This window comes from Trachurus japonicus, chromosome 21 (genome assembly GCF_045865225.1).
Source record: "Trachurus japonicus isolate A0001 chromosome 21, Traja_1.0".
Lineage (NCBI taxonomy): Eukaryota > Metazoa > Chordata > Actinopteri > Carangiformes > Carangidae > Trachurus > Trachurus japonicus.
The window spans coordinates 2,517,875-2,541,674 of record NC_140927.1 but is presented as its reverse complement, the minus strand read 5'-3'; the positions used below and the strand labels follow the sequence as shown (position 1 = coordinate 2,541,674).

The 23,800-nt window shown below is 39.7% G+C and overlaps 1 non-coding gene across 1 annotated transcript; it reads left to right on the top strand.

Moving 5' to 3' along the window:
- Window positions 1-1,649: 1,649 nt before the first annotated feature.
- On the top strand, window positions 1,650-1,723 carry trnai-aau (transfer RNA isoleucine (anticodon AAU)). The gene has a single exon. It is a non-coding gene; the product is annotated as a tRNA-Ile (tRNA).
- The last annotated feature ends 22,077 nt before the right edge of the window (window positions 1,724-23,800 follow it).

Here is a 23,800-nt window from a genome sequence, read left to right as displayed (position 1 = left end):
AAAAAACACATGGACATCTGCCTTTTATACTGTATGAGTCCTTTAATATTAGATCAAATAATGACAGTCTGAACGGTTTCATTTTTTATAGCTCAAAATGACACGGGTTCTTATGGTAAGTTAAATGAGTTGCATCTTAATCATGGTGTTGAAACTCATTAACCCTACAAAATAAAAGTCTTCTGGTTATTTTTTTTTTCTTTTTGTCTTCTGTTAGTCCCTTCTGCAACCCTTATGTGAATTTGAAACATACACGACTTATTCAGTTTTAAGTTATTTGATCTTCACTGTGGCTTGACATGGAAAGGAAGTGGCACACATTTGACGTGAATTAGTGTGAAATCATTTACATCAGGGCCATTCTCTGTGTGTTTGTTGTGGCCTGAAACTCATTTACCACATGACATGGTGCGTTTTCCTTTCACCATGGCACATTAAGAGTCCACTGCAAACATGGAATATGCCAGACTTAACATCAAGCCTCTTTACATTTACATCTGCCTTGTTGGGCATGTTAAAGAGATATATTGTGGAAGTTCACTATGTCTGAATGTAGTATTTAGTTTTCCTTTTTCTTGTCTTGTGAAAGAAAAAACGAAAACTAAATGTTAAAGGGATAGTTCAACATTTTAGCAAATTGGCCCATTGCCATAATCCCTATATAGCAGTAGGTTCCTTACCTTTATTTGTCAGTGCGAGCTATTTTTTTTAGAACGGCCGAGCCGCGAGCTGCTCAGAGCTAAGCTATAGAGGCTAATGGGATTTCTTGGATTTCCTCATCAAATACACAATCCAAAAAATCCAAAACGCTCCGGTGGACAAGTTGTGACCTTCACATTCACCACGCTATGGGATAATAATGGAACGTTACAGGACGTAGACGTTTTAGAGGTAAATCCCATTAGCCTCCGTGGCGTAGCTCTGAGCATCTCGCAGCTCTGCTCCACCGTTCTAAAATTAGCTCGTATCGACAAAAAAAAAGGTAAGGAACCTACTGCTATGACTATATGGGCCAATTTGCCAAAATGTTGAACTATCCCTTTAAATTCATGTTAGCCTAATAAGGCTGCATCCTCCTCTGCATTGCTTTGTTTCACTGTTAAAAACAGATTGACTCATTGTTCATGTGGCTTCTTTTTCCCCCAGTCTTGATCCTGAATTAATGTTTTTATTTGCTCTTTGCTATAAATGGAAATGTCTCCGCGTGTGTTTGTGTATCATCAGCTGTATACAAACACGTGTTGACTCGAGCCCATGTCCAGGCATGTGTTGAAGCAGCAGTGACAGCTCAGCATGCCAGAGTCAGTCAGCAGCACAAGTGTGAGGAGGTAACTGATCCTGAGCCTGCTCTGTGTTGCTGCTGCTGACCTCGAAAGTGTCGCAGCAGGACTAAATTTGAACATGTTGGCACAGGTTCGCGTCTCTGCTGCGCACACAAAACGCTGAGCTCTGAACGTAGCAGTGCAAAAACACAGCTACGTAGACTACACAATGTGTTTGCCAACTGGTTCAGAAAGCTCAATATCAGATGACACGGTAGGAGAACGAGTTGAGGCACTGACAGAATCGAAAATAGGTGCAGATGCTCAGCTGAATCATCATCACGGGTGGTTGACCTGGACTTTCGGCATATGTCACCATCGAAGCGTGGCCGGTTAGCTCAGTTGGTTAGAGCGTGGTGCTAATAACGCCAAGGTCGCGGGTTCGATCCCCGTACGGGCCAACCGTATGTTTTCATCATCAGTGTGGGTCATCTGGCTCCTAGAGCGCTCTTCTCCCCTTCGAGTGCTGGTGTCGATGGGCAAGATATTTAATATCACAGTGAATCATCAGTTCTCCATCTATTAATGGACTCTATTAAGAATAGATTAATTGAAATTAAGAAGTAAGAGATTAAAAAATAATTAAAAAAAACACTTGAATTTGTGTATAACTGTATATGGGCTATGGTTAGATTAAAGGCAAGGCATCTTTATTTATATAGCATATTTTATACCAAGGCAACTCAATGTGCTTTACAGAAAGACAAAATTCTTTCTTCTTCTTCTTTTTTAAGAACAGCATAAAAAAGCAGAGTTAAAAGCAGGGGCAAAGAAGAATTAAAAAGTAAAAGAAAAGAAAATAGATGAAGTTTAAAGTTCTTAAAAATAACTCAGCTAGGCCTATAAGCACATGAAAAGAGAAATGTTTTTAACCTGGATTTAAAAGTGCTGACAGTTGGGGCTGATTTCAGTTCTGCTGGTAGTTTGTTCCAGTTGTGTGCAGCATAACAGCTAAATGCTGCTTCACCATGTCTGGTTTGAACTCTGTGCTCCACTATCTGACCTGAGTCAGTAGATCTCAGAGCTCTACTGGGTTTATACTCTACTAACATTCCATTCATGTATTCTGGACCTAGACCATTCAGTGATTTGTAGACCAGTAGCAGAACTTTAAAATCTATTCTGTAGCTGACTGGGAGCCAATGTAAGGTCTTAAGAACCGGGGTGATGTGATCTGATCTCTTTCGAGCTGCAGCGTTCTGAATGAGCTGCAGCTGTTTGTTACTTTTTTGGGGGAGTGCAGTCAGAAGACCATTACAGTAGTCAACACTAAAACACAATGATTAAAGAATAACAGAAAAAATGTCTCATTTTTACAAATGCACTGTCTTACCTTGTCTTAACAGTGTTTGTCAATAAAATTGTTTGGATTACAATTCATTATGAGTTCTCTGTGAACTCACCTCAGTGTCTCTAAGGTTTCCTCTGTTGTCTGACTGCAACCTGAGCTCAAGTATGTCAGTGTGGGTGAGTAACTCAAGTTTTCAGATGTTTTACCTTGTTAGTCTCGGACAGCTTTGTACCATTTAATGTCACTGTTAATGAATTTGAAATGGTTGCTCTAAAGGTTTAAACACTTTCGGTGTCAGTGTGCATGATAAACATGTACCTAACTGAACCCCAGCTGTTTTTGATGGCTATTCCCTTGCAGTATAATTCTATCCTCAGTGTGTGTGTGTGTGTGTGTTAGTGTGCGTGTGTGCATGGCTGACTGAGTCTGAGAACCAAATGACAAAGTGCTGTGGAGAAACACATTTCACAGTGTTGTGTGCTGTGAATTCAAAGCTTCTATAAATATTTGTGTGTACATTTGCAGGTTTCCTGCACAGAATAGAGGCCCTGTGCACCAAGGCTTTCTAAACATCTTTGACTTAATGAGTGAGAACTATAGGTTTAGTCCTGCATGTGGATACTATCAGTCTTCACAGTCCAGCTTTGATGCTCTGTAAAACCCTTTCAGTGCATTAATGCAGGGTAACTTGATCCGTGTAGATAACTAACACAGTTTAAAGATTCATATAATACATAAAAAATGTCAAGACATTGTTGAGAAGCAGCTGGGAGAACACTTTTAAGTGAGGACATAAGGTCATACTGTGCTTCCAGAACAGGCTTCCTGGATTTTTTTTTTTCTTTTTTTTTTACTGCAGCAGAGTTTAACAGTCTCGTGTTGGTTCAGTGAAAAAGACCAGTTAGAATCCAGACTGTTTCTCTTAATGGTGATCTTTTCTGTTTGACTGGCCTTTGTGAAGTGCCCAACAGAGACAAGCAGCAGTACTTGCTTCAGCAAAGGTTGAGGGTCATGACCTGATGCAGGGTTCAACTCTAAAAACAGTAACATGAACAGTGTCAACAGAACTCATTGGTCACTGCTGTTTGCAGCATGAAATACCAATAGCAGACTGTGAGCGAAGTGGTGCAATAAATTACAGCTGTTGTTACAGAAATAGGTTGTCAGCACTTAGAATGTTTTTTTCCTTTGTTGGGTTTTTCATCATTCACATACAAATGGTGTGTTTCAGAGGTCTTCACTCACATGTTTCCAGTCCAACCTGTTTCCCTTGAAGTGGCTGAGATCACTGTTTTTATCATTTGTGCAATGCTCTTATTTTTGTTTACATTGAGCCGCAAGACAGAGAGCACATTGTAGAAAACATGAGCACAAGAGAAACTAGGCAGAGGAGGAAGGATTATTGGAACAGCTTGGACATCTTTCATACTTATGTTTCTTTTTGTGTGTGTTATGGTGAAAAAACAGAAAACGAAAAACTCATGGGATTTTAACTGAGTGACTTTCTTTTGCCCAGATGTTCACTTAACGGCCGGAGGCTCTTGGCGATGAGGTCATTTTTTCCAGGGGTCAACGGTGTGCTCTAACTCATCACAGAACATGCCAGTGACATGATGTTACAGAGGCTTTACAGTGACATTGTTAGACTGTTAAAGGGGACATATTATGGAAATATCACTTCTTGAAGGCTCATTAACATATATTTGGGTGTTTGTTTTGCCTTCCTGCCCCCAAAATGTGAGAATTGACAAAAACAAATCTGTAATGTGCAGACTCCATAGGTTGAAATCCATGTGGTTTTACGAGCTGTTCCCTCACTTGTCTTCCAGTGATGTAACTAGGATTCGAATTTGCATAATACCACCCCTACCTGGGACCAGTAGAAGGGGCGGGGCAAGCAGTGGTTCATTTACATTTAAAGAGACAGGCACTGAAACCAGCTGTTCTGAACAGGGCTGTTTTGAGACACCTGGGAACTATTTTAATTTGTGGAAAGGGGGCAATAATTAATTATGATGCATTCACATGTAAGCAGAGTTTTGATTGACATTGCAGTGCAGTGTGTTTGAACAACTTTCCCCCATAGTTTAGTCAAATGGTTCCAAGCCTAAGGCTTGGAAGCATCACAAGACAAGGGGACAAGCAGATGAAAACCTAAATTTGGCTCTACAAATATGCACTCACTGTTTCTGTTTTTTCTGTAGACTTTCTTTTTTTTATGAATCTTGAATTCCTGTTGCAGTAGATACCACAACATGATGCATTGTATAGGAACTACTATCAGGTCAAGTAAACAGAATACATTAATAAAAACTAAATAAAAGTCCTATGGGTAAGTACTCTTTAACATTTACACACAGTCTGACTGGAATTCTGTCATTTGAAAATACATCACTCACACTCTCATGGATACAAAAGCAGATGAAGGTGTATGAATAAGGACATTTTGACAACCAGCCCAAATATTTACAATGACATATCAGACAGTGTGACCTATGGGTGTGATCTGATATACTGTGTTGGAAAACAATGTCTCGACTAACCCTAACCCAGAAAACATTTGGCTTTTTGCATTGGCTAAATTGTAGTGTTTTTGCAGATGAAAACAGCTTGTGTGACTTATTCTTAAAACCTAGCCTTTGTTGCCAAAAATGCAACAAATCAAATAATGGGGGGAAAAAAACAGACAAAACAAAAAACTATAATGTATTTTGATATTAAGAGTGTATTTTGCTCCACACTTTTCTGTTCACTTGTTGCTTGTGAAGTAAGAAAACATAATAGATGTGTTTGACATATCCATTTGTTATCTTGGAACTAACAGGATATTTTTTTAAACAGAGTTTGTGGAGTTTGAGCGTGGAAATGCTGGTTGGCTACATGTTCAGATGGCACAGCTCAACACTTCTGGCAGGTGAAGGTAAGCTGTTCAGCAGAGTCATGAGAGCTGGGATGTTTTATCTGGATGGAAGCGGTGGCATAAGAGAAGCAATGAGCCAGTAGGGGGCAGTCTTTACCGACAAATAATGACCACACTTCTCTGACTTGACACAATGTGTTTGCTGTCACCAGAAACTGAAAGGCGTCATGGATAGGTTTATAAGGCTTTGATCAAAAAGTAGTAAAATTTGGATAAGAAGAGAAAAATCCGATTTCCCCGTTCTCACATTTTCCTTTTGCTCCTATTTTTGGGGATGGGTTGTTTAAACTTTCATTAACAGCAGTAAAAGTTTGCTCACATTCACAGAGAAAATGTTTCCATGTGGGACGATGAGTCATGAGCATGAGACCAAGAGAAGATTCCAAGAGGATGTGGGAGACTGAACGGAGGACGGTGATGAGAAAAAGAGGTAGAAGAGGAGGGATAAGAGAGGAGGAGAAGAGGAGAGGAGAGAGAGATGGGATGGGAGGACGGTAAGCAAGAGAAGTGGCGGGGGGAGGAAGAGTGAAGGAAGTATAGTGGGGGCCAAGTGGACAAATATTTGCTGCAGAGAGCATGCAAGACAAAGACAGAGAATGGAAACAGAAGAGAGCTGCACTGAAACTGGATTTTCCAACGCTGTTGTGTTGAGGTTACGGGATTTTTAGAAGTTGCAGCATTGTTGCAATGATCAGTTTGAAACATTGCGAGTTTCACATGCACTCATTACAAGACATCACTAAACAGATTAAAGCCTTGCAGATTTATGAAACTAAAATAGCACACCTTTTTCATACTGTGTACATCTATACAATAAAAAACACTTGGGGACTTCGTGAGTTGTGTGCATGCATCCCTAAATGAGCTCATGAGAACCAACACAAACATGAAGAATTAATTCTCACGAATGGAGAATTAGTTTCAGTATTTAATGCAGCTGTTTTCCAGGCCATGTGACCTCAGAACTAGTTCCCAGATCCTCACATCTCTCATCCAGGAGATTTCCTAATCCAATATTAAAAGCAGAGATATGCAGCAGGAGTTGACTTGGCTTGAAGGGTGCTAACAGCCACAACTGAATAGCTCTTTTATAAACCTACTATGTGACCCTCATTCATCTCTTTCCTGTAGTGATGTCGCCCTTTAGACTTTGTGTAATTGCAGAGGAAATTAAGCGAAGAAAATGAAGGGAAATCACTGGAGGGGCAGAGTGAGGACACACAAAAGCTTGTTTTCATTTCATAAGGCCCTTAAGTCTACTCTCAGTTGAAAAAGACACACAGCTAAATACACTGGAAATCCTCATTCACACAGAAAAGCTTTCTCTCTTTTTTTTAAAAATAAAGCCTGCAGTTACATAATATTTTTGGAAGGTAATAGGATGTGATAGATAGATAGAAATAACTACCAGCCAGCTGGACTATCACTCTTCTCCACCAACTGTTATTTTCACTCATCAGTGGGACTTTTGTTAAAGACCATACTTCTTCAAATTAAATTCATGGATTAAAGCTGCTGATGTCTCTCTATCACTGCTCTGCTGAAGACACAGTGCCACGGCGACAACATGGTTGCATTGTGGCTGAGAAGAGAGCTCTGCAAAATCAAGAGGATGTAGTAATGCAGTTACTTGCAGCACATGACTGTCCATGACAAATTTCCCTGCAGGGACAATAAAGTTGTATTGATTGATTGATTGAAATAGTAGAGATCCAAATGCCTTTGACAAACCACACACAGGAGACCACCTCTATACTCTGCTGGCCTCTGGGCGACACTGAAGCTCATTCCAGATTTCTGTTTTCACACAAATGCCTTTAAAGAGCTGAACTCTGTTTAAATACTTGGACCTGTGCAATGATCCTGGTAACATTGATGCAATGCAGATTAATTATTATTCATCCCATTTTTATACTTCATGTACACACTATTCATAGGTACTGTTTGTTTTATCTTTTATTTTTTCCAGGACCTTTGTGCCATAGCAACTTTGTACTAAATATTGCTGCATAGATGCCTATTTATTATATCTAATGCTGATTAGCAAATGGTGGAACATTAACCCTCTGAACTAAGACATTAAACCAGACCAGGATGAAATATATGCTCAGAGAACCACTTTAAGCCTAGATTTAAAATGAAGCTTTTTGAAGACTGAGATAGCTGTGAGCAGAACAGAGGGTAGTGAGAGGAAAGCAAGATTTGTGAGTGATATCAAAAAAGAGGAATGACAAATTGAGCACTAACCAAACACTTCAACGAAACATTTCAGTCAACAAAATCTTTATTGCCGTGTGCCAGAGAAGAAAAGTGAGTCTTCGGCGACTGGACCTCGTCATGATGTCATCACATTTGAGAAAGGGGTGAGCGTGAACCACTTCATAGTAAAAGAAACCGCCTGGAGTCTAGACACTGTTCTGTTGGTGGGAAGCTGAGATACTTATTCTGTGGATGTGATGAGGAATGGACTCTGATGAGCTCAACCAGGCACTCAATATGAGGGATGGAGATGAATGTGGTGGAGGAGAGTCACGGCAGCCGACTGCATAAAAGAGGAAAACAGATCAAGTTTGACCATAAAAGATGACTGGCTGATAAAGATTGTGGCCACATTTGATGCCCCAAATCAGCTGGATCAAAGAAAGGGGAAGTAAGACAAGTGTTATTTGTAAAAAAAAAAAAAAAAAAAAAAAGGGCTCAGGAGTTAATTGCTCTGTGTTACCCAGTTACACCATTTATCCATGCACTGTTAGCTTCTTTAACTCACCATCCTGCACTGTCTGTGCTTGTGCTCTAGAGGGAAAAGTCCAACATGTCATTGTGGTTTAGATGGAGCCACTGGAACACTGTCCCTTGTTATTATTTTTTACTTTTTCTAAATTCTCTGGATATTTGAAGGGTTGAGTCACCCAGCAAAGCTCAGGAATGAGACGTGTAAAATGGGTTGTTTTCACGAAGGAAGTCAGGAGGAGGTCAGATATTCCTCCTCTAAGGTTGAATCCTGAGCTCTGCTCCTGACCAAAGGATCCACCATGAAATTCAATGGCGCTAATCCAGCTTCCTGCAGTACTTGATTCCAATGCTATTAACCTTTCTTGTGTGTCTCTTGGTGTCTCTACAAGTCAGAGCACATTACTGGCTTCTGTTTGGTAGCCAATAACGTAACATAAAATAAACGTAGTAAACTCCTTTAGTGTGCAGCCTCACAAATGATTTTGAAAACTGATCAACTAAACTACAATTGAAAAGAAAATGTATTTATTTTTAATCCCATTAGGTTGGTAAAAGTCAAGTTGGATACCAGACTGTGGCTGATATGTTTCCTTTGGGTCTGAAGTAAAGTTGCCTTCCTCTGAGTTTAAGAGGCACAGCTGCATAAGAAACGAACATGTGTTTGTGAAATTGCAGCTGAGTCAACGACGTGAGAGTTTGTTTGGGTCACACATAAATTCTAGTTTCACAGATTTTAAGACAACGTGATGGGATGAAAAGTGAACAAAACAGCCTGGGAAGCCACTGAACTGGCACATGTAGACACCCACTTTACAGCACAGGGGACTAGTTGATCCCTGCAGCAAGTTGTGCGTGTCAAAAGGAGAGCTGATTTCAAAGAGAAACACACAAATTTGTATGTAATTTACATTTTTTTCTTCTGATGAAGTTGTGGTTTGTGAGTTTCATGTTTGAGATCAGTCATATTTTAATTACAGAATGGGGACTTGAGTGCCTAATTGCTGATTGGTTAGATCCTAAATCCAACCAAACTCCTGCTTAGTAATTAAAGTAAAACTGACAAGCGAATTTAAAGTCTGTGTTTCTTCACTTGGGCGCTTGAGTTTCTCCATGCTGAATGGTTTCACTTTGGCTGACTGTTTAATGGGTGATCAGTCAAATAACCACATTCAGTGGCTTATTTGTGACAAAAAAAAGTTATTTAAGTATAATCCATGTAGTCTGGTGTTATTGGGGTTGTGTTATAACACATAAACAACTTCATTGACCATGATTTACATTGAAAAGAATAAAAAATAGTTGGGGGAAAAAATCTTCCCCCTTCAATAATGGTCTATTGTTAAAAACTGGACTTTCCAAGATAACGCACTATAAAAGGTTAATATAAAAGTTCAGGTAAACAGAAAAACCAAATCCTGTGATGTTGGATCCAGGTACAGTAGGGGGGCTTGGGGCATGGCTGAGAGCAGTGACCTTTGTAATGATGACATCACACCTTTTTAAGGCTCAGTTTCTGAATGTGTGCAGTTCTCTGTGGTTTGAGGATTTGATACTTTCATAACATTAATATAAAACCTAGGCCTATTTTATGATTAAATGACACATGGTCATTTACTTGTGTATAATGTAGTAGACCTTTAATATCAAAATGTGTTCAAATTGCATCTTATTACATTTCATTTATCTCCTGTAAGAGATCATGTATGAGATCATGTGAAGAAGCTGGAAACATGTCACTATGAAGAAACAGAGAAAACTTCAGTGTCTGTCACTCATGGGTGAGAAAAATACTACAACATAAACAGAAGACGCACAAGTCAGCACAAAGTTTATAAAACATAGCCAAGCTTGCTGTTTAATTCGCTTTAGTGAATTCAGTAGAAGCTCAAATGTGAACTGCAGACTTATTCTTTTATAGAACAAGTCGACAAAACCACTTCCAGGCCTGTAGACGTGTGACTTTGCATTTGTTGGCAGTCTAGTGCTAACACTGTAAAGCCAGAAACTTCAGCAGACAGAAGGAGTAGGTCAATTGTCACTCATGATGTAGAGCTCTTTCTGCTCTGAAATGTTATGGCATCTGCTCCTGCTTTCTTTAATAGAGGTGTCTTCTCTGTGAACACTTTTCACACTACTGACTTAAGGTGGAAAGAATGTTTTGCTCTCCGGCAGGAAATGAACTTCAATTTTATGGCTATCTGATTAAACTGGCACAGCTTGAAGTGGTGAATGTGGGAAATTGGAGACAAAGGTGACCCATTTCAGATCTTTTGTTTTTCTTAATTACTGACCAAATCAATCACAAAATCCACCACACTGGTATTTGTCTATAGAGGGTTGAACTTTTCAGAGGACTGCTTTTGAAGGGATCATTGCGTCTTGTTGGAAAGTAATTCTACGGTGCCGCCTGAGACCTCATGGTCATTCACTTGTTTCACACTATAGAAGCAGCTGGAGCTCCGGCATAGACGCCTCCACATCACATCCATATGTGACTGTCAGACATCTCAATCTATAGCTATTCATCACATGCTCCTGTAACAGCTGTGTTCACATGCAGTTCTTAGTAGACACAAAAAAAGATGGTGGAAACAGGTCACTTCTCTGTGACTTTATAAAAAAATATTTCAGTGATAACACAACAGTCTACGTCTCTCTATTGTAGCTTCACACTTGAGCCTTGATCACAAGCTACTGAACACAAAACATTGCTCTTGTGCATAAGACAGTCTCCGATGAGCCAAAATGTCAGCTGAATTGTACATGATGATATCAAAAGGCAAGTAAGTCTTTACAGTAATAATAATTCATCAGTGGATAAGAAAAAAAACAAAAAACGCTGAAAACTCAGCTTCCACCCTGTGGTTTATGTTCTTTCATACATTCAGCAAACTCTACACACATTTGAGGGATGTTGGACTGAAAACATCTGTCGGCCTTGAGAGAATCTGAAGAATGCAGCCAGACAGGACCCCTCTTTACACACTGTGTTTTAATCACATCTGCTCAGGCTGAATTCCTCCAGCGATGATGACGTCGCCTTAGCTGGAGGTCAGGGGCCTCAAGGAGTCAGAGTCACTGGGAAGAGACTAGAAAACCATTGTCCTCTGTGCTAATTCATTTTCAGACATTGTGGTGAGTTGTTCATAGTTGAATTCATAGCTGGAAGCCAAATGTGCCTTAATGGTTTTAATGTGTATATTTGTCCTAAATATGAAGAACAGATTGAACACAGGCATTAATTAACTGACTTCTGTTTTGTGTTTATTTTTGGAATCTGTGGTGTGATTTAACTACATGCAAATAATTTAGCAGAGATTGAAAGTAGACTGGCATATCATAAAAGACTGTTAAATAATTCAGTTTGGTTTGTTCCATGGAGCATAAATGCAGTGCAATTTGGAATATTGCACATCATAAACTCAAACTGACTCTAAAAAGTTGGCACTACGAGCTTAGTTGGCATTGTAGTATTTCAGTATTTCAATATTGCAACATCCGTGAAAGTCTTTGTGGTGAACTGTTACAGTCCTATTGTTCTGGTACTAGTAATTTGGTAAAATAGGGGGTTTCTAATAGTTGCCCAGTCCTGCCACACTCTTACCAATACCATGTGTGAACAGGGTCTTGGTGCTTTGGCCATGTTGCAGGAAGGTATCACAACTCCTAAATCCTGAAAAAATCTAACACAACTCTGAAAACTGGAGGTAATTTCTCTGAAAAAGAAAAATCTGTACTTTTCACCCATTTATAATGTAGGCTATGTGTCCCTGTAACCTACATGTGGCCACTTGTCACCTGTCTCCTGTAAAAGTTTTATTTTTATTAATAATTTAAAAAAAAAATGCTGATACAGATTTGATTTTGTGACAGTCAATGAAGACCATAAAGCCCTTGGCGGCTTTTCTGTCTGGCCCCAATTTATCCCATTTTTGAGGGCAAAAACGGGATCAATCCCAGAGTTAAGTAACATTTACTCTCCATAGTCTCTCAAATCTCTTTGGCTTTTCATGTCAGACATTTAAGTTGGCTGCGTACTACATTCTCTGGTCCAGGGAGATTTGCAGACTACAAGCTCAGCAGTTATTGTGACCATGAATGGACAAGCATGTCGGGGATGCCACAGAATGCCTGGCGAAGGCCAAGAGAACCAAAGGAAACAGTGGGAGGAGGAAGAGATGAGTCTGCTGGTGCTTTCTCCTTGTGACTCAGGAGCAGCAGTGGGAGTGCATTTACAGCTACGCTGCTCAATGTGAAAGTCATTACAGGCCCCTGACTTTTAATAGCTCTTGTGGAAAGATGCAGAGCCAGCGGTGTGAGTCATCGATGGGACGACTGCAGCAGTAAAAAATCCTCACCCCTTTCCCCTCCCCTTGTTCTTTTGGCCACAAACAGTATGAAGCCACCAGAGATGAAGCAGAGCTCCCACGCTCCTTGTTTAACCTTGCCAAGTTCATCAATTGGAAAAAGTAGTTGAGCAAACCACAACTACATGATCACTGACCAAGATCGTTTCAGCTTCAAGGCCCCATTAAATGCTCCTTTCCTTGGGTTCCCTAACATCAAAACACAGTTTGAACCCCCAATTATTTTTTCATGTATCTTCAAAACAGTTCATGCAGATGAAACCAAAGGTCCATTGGGTTTCAAAGTTGCTCCTGCATCGTTCAAGAAACCCACACGTTCCTCAATGGTGTCTTTCAGCAGTTTGACTTTGTGGCATGAAGCTCAGCAATGGCCTTTCCTCCAACAATGTTTTTGTAGTATATTATTCACCTGAACTTTTAGCTTTAACATCATGTATTATGTTCTTCTTTTTATGTGTGTCCTGTTGTTCACATTTTTCCCGTGACAGCCTTGCATAAGGTTATCTTATGCAAGGTCTTAAACTCTATAGGTTAGATCCTGTCTCATGTCCATAAACGACAGACATGAACTGTGTATGTTAAACATTTATAGGACACGTAATGCCTGTCATGATAAGATATAGATAAGATATAAGATAAGATAAAAGATAAGATAAAAGGTGGAGTTTTGGAGTTAGAAAGTATATAAGATCATGGTTTTGAGCCTTAGAAGAAAGATCCCACTTTGGCACCAGGGATGCTTCAGGATTCGGCATTTTTGTACACTGTTCTTCTACTTGTTAATAAACTTCTTTTTGAACACAAGTGAAGACGTGTCGGCGGTGATCCCTTCTTTTCATCAACACATCAATATACCACATTTTCACTGGCACTCCTGTGGCGTTTATGAATCATCAGCTTGTGGAAATGTACCACCGGTTTGGTGAAGACACTGTATGGTAGACCCAAAAGAGCCTGGATGCAATGAGAGCCTTCCTCCTCTAAATGATTCTTGGTAATGTGTTGCAAATGAGGACATTTTTTCCTGTTTGTGAGTTAGAGAAAAGTTAAAGGCTCAAAGCTTTGTAGTTGATGCGCTCTTGAAGCAGCCACAGAAGAGAGAATTATCACATGTTTGTCATTTTGCAAGCAGATCATTTGAGTATTTTATTTGCAGAATTTGATTAATGTCTAATGTCAGCTTTATGTATTCTTTCAACATAAAATATGATTAAATGTGTATTGATTTCTGAAGATGAAAACACTAAAACAATTTATTACATTAAATTATATTAGAACCCAAATCTAACCAAATCAGAGGCCTACAACATCACTAGACTGTCTCCAACATTGCCTTGACTGCCCAGACAATAGATACAATACATGTCTGTATTCAAATAATGTCCAATTTACTGAGGAAACTTCCACTGGGTCCTTAAGCTAATGTAGACTAAAAAACAGAACAAAGGAAGTAGTGAAAGGCCAGGATAAATTAATTGAGACAAGACGAGAAAGATTTAAAAATTATTTCATATGTTCTCTACAGTCCTTTGATCACGCTCCATCCATCATCAACATGATGATTTGCACTGGTTAGGGCAGCTGAGGTTATTTGTTTTAATTCACATTCTGCTGTGTAGTAGCTGCATGTCGGAAGAAAAAGGGTGGTTTGCTTTGGCTGGAGCTGAATGCCTCGGCAGTGTACCACCATGAACTGTTCTTAGTCACTTTGCTCAGTGTGGAAATTCTGACACACAGGTGCCAGTTGCTGTGGCCTCTGTTTTTTGTTGTACAAAGAGGACAAGGAAGTTCTTTTCTTCCTCTTACTCTCAGTCCATCCAATTACTCAACACTAAATACATAGTGTCACATCAAACCAATCTGAAAAGGATGGTTGCATTTAAGCAAGATCGGTTTCCGAAGCTTGGAGCAGAAAACAAGCGCTGCTTTAGAAAAGAAAAGGGTCTGTATTAGTGGTGGCCTGTTGCCTCAGGTACCAGGGAGAGGATGAAATGTGATCTAGGGACTGAGAATAGACTCATGACTCTCAAAGTTCTTCAGATGCCAAAACACGGTAGAGAAAGGATTGTAATAGAATGTGACAAGATTTTACAACTTAAGAAACTAAGGTCAGTCACTTGTCCTCTGGTTCAACATTGGTGAGGTGAGTGGTAAAACTGTGTCTACAGGAATCAACCCTTGAATGTATACTGGTTTTAGGATACATGCTGGACATGTTGCCTGTCAGAAAGAGGGCTCATAGAGACAATCAATCAATCACATCCGCACCTATAGTCAATTTAAAGTAAAAAAAAAAAGATATTGGATTGTGGGAGGAGGTTGGAGAATCCCCTGTTTGGTCATATGGAGAACATGATATACATGAAAATTAGCTCCATACAGAAAACCCCTGACTGCTCACAGGTTTGATTTCAGAACCTTCTTGCCATGAGGTGACAGTGGTAACCACTGTGATCATACACCAATCAACAAATGTAGATGATGTAGTGTTGCTGCAAAGTCACTCTGCTTACCTCATGTATTACCCGGATATCTCTACATCACTTCTGCCAGAGCACCAGGCCAGATGCAGTGACTTCACAAGTTTTCACCATGAGCTTGTCAGGCAGCAAGCAGAGCATTTTTACAAATTGGATTTAGTGCGTATTACTGTAAACCGACACTGTCAACACGTTCTCACTCCCAGTGCGTCAACCCCCTGACGAACGGTCACTGTCCCTCCTCGTCACATGCCTGACTCATTAGGTACCCGTTTTTCGTCATGAGGTGACGAGCTCATTCTTCCAATGCAACCGCCTTCGCGATATTGACGCATTTTTGAGCTGGAAATGTGAAGCTTTATTGAACCTGGTGTGTCTGACATAGCTTTCATCCAAGCCGTCATTTTGGTTATTATTTATTTACTGTCAGAATCCAAACAAACACATCCTTGTCGGAAGACCATGGGGGTGTATATAATACCCTGCGTAATTGTCAAGATCCGCATTTCGATTAAACTCGCCTTTCTTCTTTTGACGAGTTGTTGGACGACTGATTTTCAAACTATTTGTCCTAAGTCATTTTATGGATACACAGTTGAACTATTGTCATTTTACCTCGGCATTTTCCCATTTGCTGAAACACAATGTCATAAACACACATTGTTCATAAAAATAGATATTAAGACAGACTTGTTGTTCAGACAGACAGACAGACAAGACGTTGTTGACAGACAGACAGACGCAGACAGACAGACACAGACAGACAGCGCAGCGACCACAACAGACAGACAGACAGAAACAGACAGACAAGACAGCATGAGCGATAGACACTTCAACAGGCTCAAAGATAAAGATAGATATAGATAGATAGATAGGAACTGTTGATATGATGGAGAAAATGCAGATTAGATTATGATTTTTTGGGGGGCGAGTGGTTCTTTGGTGGTCAAAGTTAAAACTACCTCACAAAATTTTACTTCTATAACACTCAAATTCTTTTGAATGGCGTGACGTAATTTCACAAACTTTCCATTGTTTGTTGAGGCTGAATGAATGTGATCATGTTTTATATCCCAACGGTTAATAGACTTCACTATGACATCATAACGGCGTCTGGACGTTGAACTACAAACACCTTAACAGTGTGTTTGTGATCATGAGGAGTGGACAATTAAGCCATGTTGATTAATTCAACAACATGGTTTTGAATAAACAGTGAGGAATCCAGGAACAGTTAGACAGCTCTTTTTTAAACAAAGTCCAAATAATTCAAAGTTAACTCAAGTCATATAGGCTTTTTTTTTTTTAATTGCAGAAAACAACATGTTTCCCCCTTCTATCCCGCCCAGGAACTTAGTTTATAATATAGTGTAGAATGAACCCGTCCACTGTAGTAAGTTTAAATGCACAACTGCACCACTTTAGCCAGCTCCTTTATTTCTGGTTTTACATTGGAAAAAACTGATAGCTCCATTTTCAGGAGACACAGCTATTCTTGTAAACTACACTACATTCGAATTGGGATTACGTTCAGAGGTTTATCAGTCCGGGCCTAGGGTCATCCAGTGTTAGCAATTACAGACCATCTGACCTTACAGGGGTCACAGGTCAACCACATGTGAGATATTGACGATTTTTGCTATCAATTCAGGCATAAAACACCAATACTTGAGCTGGGAACTGAAATCTTTAGATTCTAGTTTTCAGTTAGGATTTGGATTTGATCAGAGCTGTGTTCTCACTCAGGAGTTAAAATCGGCCATAGGAAGTGTAAAGGTCACAGGATTTGATGTGAACCATTAAACACAAAGTCCCATACTAATGCAAAACAGCAAACGCTTTAAGTAATCATCATGAATTATAGATGAGTTGTATATCAGAAAGTGTCCTCTATCATATACATTGTATTCCCGGCTGCAGAAACAAATTAAAGGGGGGCATGGGGGGCCCCTGGGGCCACTTTTTCGCTTTTATGTCTCACAGATTTGGTGTCGGGTAGTGGATAGTCATTATTATGAGTCCACAGGCCATTTCAAGTGATAGATTTCTATGGAAACAGCGGCCTCCTGGAGACAGGAGGAATGCGGCTGTTTGACACACACACACCTCTCGAACACACACAACACCTCAATCAGGACGAACGCACATCAACGCGTTCGTGGGGGAACTACTGATATCACATTTGAATTCTGGTGTACTTCTTAGGAGAAATATATTTCATCCATTTACAGCTTTTCTGACTCAGAAGGTCACTCTCAGGCATAAGTCTGAGAGGATTACTGAATAGAGAGTTGGCCACTCTGAGGATGAAATATATTTCTAAAAACAGTTCTAATTTGAAATATCAGTGTTCCGGGGCCCAAGGCGAACGCGTTGATGTGCGTTCGGCACAGCCTGCCATTGAGCCATTACCGAGAGGCTGGATACATAACACATTCCTCTGGTAGTCAGGAGGCGCTGTTATTCCATAATGAGTTGAACATCTCAATCACTTGAAACTTGGCCTGTGACTCATTGTGATCCATATCCACTGACCCGACACCCAAATCTGTGAGAGCATGGAAAGCGAAGTGGCTTACCCATCCAGGGGCCCCCGTGGCCCCCAGAGCAATGGGAATACATGAAATGATAGAGGACTCTTGATATACAACTCATCTAAATTTCATGATGATTTACTTAAAGCGTGTGTGTTTTGTTAGGATTAACTTTGATGATTGACCCCTATTGGACTTTTGACACTTACCATGGCCATTTTTCACTTTGAGTGCACAGAAGTTTGCCTACAAAACCTCTGATCTTGCAATCTGCTCCACAGGTCTGGACTGAATCTAAAGATTTCAGCTTACCAGAAACCCAAGTATTGGTGTTTTATGCCTGAATTGATAGCAAAATCGTCAATTACACACTAAACCTTGTTTGACCCTTCTGAATGTGGGATTGGTCTGAAATTGCAGATAATGGTGGCCTAGCCCTGAAAACCCTGAAAACTTTCAGGGACTTTCCAGCTCAAAGCATGTGGAAGTTATTAAAACTATCTGTTGAATGTCTTGTGACACAATGGGGATTAGAAAATGAACAATGCTTTTTGGCCATTTCTGACACTTCGATGTGAGCAGAGCTCTGATATTTGGCACCAACCGTCAATCAGCTCATCTTTTACTAGAATCTAAGATTTCAGCTTCCAGGCTCAAGTATTGGTGTTTTGCTTATGCCTGAATTGATGCAAAAATCGTCAAATATTCACATGAAAATAGTTGACTGTGACCCCTGTGAAGGTCAGATGGGTCTGTAAGTAACAATGGATAACCCTAGGCCCTGCCCTGATAAACCTCTGAACGTAACCAACGAAAGTGGAAGTTAAGTATAAAATAGCCTGTGTCTCCTGAAAATGGAGCCTTAATCAGTTTGTCCAATGTAAAAACCAGAAATTAAAGGACTGGCTAAAATGGTGCCTTTATGAAAATTACATTACAGTGACGGGTTCATTCTACACTATATTATAAACTAGATGATACCTGTTGGTAAACAGGGGTCGAGAAATGTTTTATTTATTTGCCTTTATTTAACCAGGTAAAAGACCCGTTGAGATGCTTGAATCTCATTTCAAGGCGACTTTGTTGAAAAAGAGCTGTCTAACTGTTCTGATCCTCAACTGTTTATTAAATTACAAAATACAATAATCAACAACTTAATTACAGTATCCTCATTATCACAAACACATGTTACAAGGTGTTGTAGTTCAGTCCATACGCCGAAAAAGTGCAGGGAGCAGTGTCAAGGTACAAGGTTCAGCAAGAGGCGCCGCTCTATGACGTCACATCCTTTAAGTTCAGTGTCAACACCGACCAATCCTGAGAAAGCTGTGAAGACAATTAGTCACGCCTGGAGTTCAAAAGTTATGGAGCGCGAACTGTTTTTTTTTTTTCGCACTACGAAAGTAAAATGTTACGTGCGGTAGTTTTTTTGTGATCAAAAGATTGTTCTGTGGGGTTTCATGAACAGAGGTAATATGGAACCTATACCAACAGATGAATTCGTACATATACAGGTCCAAAACCAATGCAATGTCATAATTTTGAAGTTTAGAGGCAAAACAGGTTGAAGTGTGTCAGTAGTCGCAGCAGTACGATTGATACAGCTGTTTAAATGTCCCTACACGCCACCGTGCTAGTGATTGTGGTCAAACTGCGCGATCAATATCTGTATATAAATCACCGTATTTAATATTCTATTGTTCTGCAATAACAACAAACATTTGATTTTGAACAACATATTTTTAATAAACACCACATATTTTTAATGAAACAAAAGTGTTTATGACATGAATCAACAGATATTCAGCAAAGTGAGGGAAAATGCCGTAGGGTTTTTTTAAAGTTATCTGTGCAATTTAAACGAAAGCTCCATAAACATGACTTAGGAGGAAATAAGTATTTAATAGTAAAACCTGAAAATGCAGTCGTTTCCTTTGACAGTTATCGTACAGAAGAAAGGCGTAAGTTTAATCGAGCGGATCTTGTAGCTTTTGACGGGACAAAACCATATTTATTTATTTATTTATTTATTAAACCAGTTTGGTCTTCCGACAAGGATGTAATTTATTTATTTGTTTGTTTGTTTGTTTGTTTATTTAATGCTGCACAACGCAACGGATCAGTAAATAAATAATAACCAAAAAAAGACGGCTGGATGAAAGCATTTGACAATTGACACAAGATCATGTATAAAATTCAGAAAATAAAATAGGTTTTCCAGCTCAGTGCGTCGTTCAGCGACCCCTCGGCTGGATCACCTTTAGTGAGCGTCACATATCGCCGCGAAGGCGTGATTGCATTGGAATGGCTAACTAGAAATCCTGCCTCGTCACCTCAGGTAATCAGAAAACGGGTACCCTAATGAGTCAGGATTTGTGATCAGGAGGGATCAACTGTGACCGTTCGTCGAAAGAGAGAGATCGATAAAAAGGGCAACACATTACTTTTTAAGATCAAGTGCTTCAATTAAATACCATGATATAAACTTTCAGGGCAGCTGTTGCTGAAAAGCCAGATTGGATTTTTTACAGTAAATATTGCATTTAGAGCTGTCTTTTATTCCGATCCCATGAGATTTTTTCCAATATTTAGCAACATGCAAATTTTGAATAGGCTCAATATATATACGTCAGACAGGGTCAACCCCCTTTTAACAGGGGAGGACAGACAGACAGACAGACAGACAGACCAGACAGACAGATAGATAGTAGATAGATAGATAGATAGATAAATAGACATAAGATAGATAGATAGATAGATAGATAGATAGATAGATAGATAGATAGATAGATAGATAGATAGGAGGAGAAATGCAGATTAGATTATGAGTTTGGGTTAGGGCGAGTGGTTTGGTGTGTCAAAGGTTAAAGGTCAGGGTCACCTCACAAAATTTGTTTTGTCTAAACACTCAAATCATTCAAATTCACATCGAATCCATTGTTTACCACAGAGACAATGAAGTGCTCATTATATATCCCAACGGTCAACTTTAGCTATGACATCATAGTATCTGCAAATATGCTGACTGTTGCTTGGAAGATTGTGACTATATTTGCTGAACAGCTTGGCTTTTGTTGAAAGCAAACAATCACCAGGCAGTAATTCTACTATTTCCTTTGATAAAAAAAAACTGAAGCAGGAAAGTAGCTGAAAGACCTTTCTGTCATGTTAAGCATTTATTTCGTAACATGTCGGAAGCAAAGCCAATCATTTTCGAGATTTCCGAGCTCGGCCAAGCATCCCTGCTTTATAAGATTTCCTATTTCTGGGTGAATCCAGGGATGAGTCACTTATCAGCCCTTTCACATGAATTTTTTAATCAATTTGTGCAGCACAGATTGCCATCACAGCTCCAGGCCAACACATCAATAAGGGATGCCTGTCCCATTTACAATGCACACGATAGAAATGGCCAATGTGAAAGGCATATTACTGGACAGATATGCAAGGCATGGTCATGTAGGTGTATAGTCACTACATGAAATGAGGTATGCTGTGTGCATATATGAAAGTACACTTTTTACAGTCATTTCCAAGGTAGATACAGATATGTGAAGCTTGTAGATCTGTTTGAAAGTAGAGATCACGCCCGACAGAGAGCAGATTATCAATGGTTAATTAGAGCCTAAGTCTCATCACTAATTGTTAGCAAATTTGTTTTCAGTTAGGATTTGGATTTGAATAATGATCTCCAGGGTTAAGTTATAATCGGCTCCAACAATTAGGATGTTGAACAGGAATTAAGATGAGTGTGAACCATTTAAAACACCAAAGTCCCATACTGAGTATAGGAAAACAGCAAAGTTGTATAAAACCATTAAAAACAAATCAGAAAGTCCATGAAATTTTTCACACTAATGATACATACAGACCTGGCTGCCGAAACAAATTAAAGGGGGGCAATGTTTTTTCAGGGGGGCAACACTTTATTCAAACTATTTAAAGTCTAATGTAGTCTGTTTAGTTTATATTATTATGAATCATTAATATAGATTTCATTCACTTACTCACTCACACACATCAACACACACACACATACTCGCAAACTAAACCACTCGTGGGGGGATTTCTTTTTAACACATTTGAAGGCATTCTGGTGTACTCTGAGGAGAAATAGAGGGAAAAGAACATTGCTTCAGATTTTCAGACGAGCAACTGCGGTTCCGTGCTAATCGAGATAGATTACGTAATAGAGAGTTGGCCCTCTGAGGTAAAAAACAAAACCCAAGATAAATAAAACACTTCCAGTTTTAGGGCGGGCACGGCTGACGTTGTGGGGCGGGTCACAGCCTGCCAATGCCCGCCCATGCCACCGGGACTGAGGTTACATAACACATGGTAGTCAGAAGTATGTGGACATTATAGATATTCCAGATATGTGATAGTTTGAAACATCTCAATCCCAATGTAAGTATTAATAAAAAATAGCCTTGGGGCTTCTTTTTTCCACCAGATGTTGAGAAATGTGTTCCCATTCAGCCACAGGGGCATTACTGAGGAACATGGATGCTGGGTGGAAACGGCATGGCTTACATTCATCCATGTCCCTACTCGGACAACCTTACACACTGAAGGGAAATTAAATTTCCTGTGGGCCTGACTTTGTGCACGGAAGGGCCTTGACATGTTAAACAGGAAACAGCAAACCACCTGCACTTGCCATTATTGATTTGTAGTCCCGTAAGTTTGAGATTCCCCTTATTGGAACTATAAGCACCATCATCTCACACAGACAGTATCTGTACACTTTTTCACATTATGCCGATATCATTTGTTAACAGAAACCACTCACAGAGACTTTGCTAAATGGCGAAAGTTGGCCTATGTAACAACCGATGGAGTCATTGTTTTCATATAATGACTGGGGTAACAGTTCAGCAGGAATGCTGGGAAAAAAAATTGGTAGGGACCATAGTGTGTGAGATTCCAGCAGTGATGACCCAGACCACCGTGAGGGAAGTGGAGAGTGTGTGACGAAATCAAGGGTACGCCGTTACTAAAAAACAATGAATTCTGTCAAACATCTGGGAAGTTTTGCTCAGGGTTAAGGACAGAAAGCTCAGGGCAACCTTCATCATTAACTGACCAAATGGACTGCAGGATGCTGGATGACAGCACAGGCCTGCACCGGTTGTCTTTGCTTTGTCTGCTGAAAAGTGTTTAAGGTCTGATCTCTTAGAGGGTATCTGAAGCTGTCAAAACACCACACAGGGATTTCTGAGGTAAAACTGTATAATAAGACGCCATTTTTGTGCGCTTCGGTGACAAATAAATCAGTGAGGAGTGTTTAATAAAAAGGCTCCTTAAAAGAATGTTTTAAAAGGGCTATAACCACTGCACACACAAAGTCACACAAAGTATCACAAGCATATACAATACCTGAGGCAGTCAGATGTTTATAAAATGTGGTTAGAGACTGTGGCTCCAAAGCTACAAAATATAAAGACACTTTGTCCTTTATGAAAGCAAAATGACATAATAGTATTATGATGATACCTGTATGGTAAACACGAGTATGTGGACACACCTGTGCTGAGTAGCTCCAATTAGGGACGATTAATGGAAGCATTTTGTCTCTTAATGTGCAACAATCTTCTCATTCATATCCAAACCAGTAATATCAGTCATTGTTGCATACATGACTAAACTATACTGGATGTTGCCCCACTTACAAAAGAATCACCTTTTTTTCCATGTGAATGCATGATGGTGGTTGCTGATGCTTCTGCTGCTGGGAATGGCTTTGGTGACCACTGGGTACATCATGCATGCACTGCAGTTACTTAGAGGTCCTCATAAGTTGCGAACACTCTTTATAGGATCTTTAAGTATGATTTTAGCTGTACAGTCCTGTAATGCAAACACAGGTGTACCTTATACTGTACTCTTTGCCTGCTGTTTGACATCAACTTTGCTGATAATAAATTGAGAGATGTTTGACCTTGTGAGTTAAACATTACCCAAACACAACATCAGTTTAAGTTCCCTTGAGATTCTGTGAAGCACCCAAACTGGTGGGCTACAAATTTCAGAGGATCCAGCTCCTGGAGGAAGTGAACAAATCACTAATGGCCATATTTATCTGAGCATATTCACTTGGAAAAACAGTTTATGTCTAATAACCTCCAGCTGCAGCACTATTTGTATTTTTTA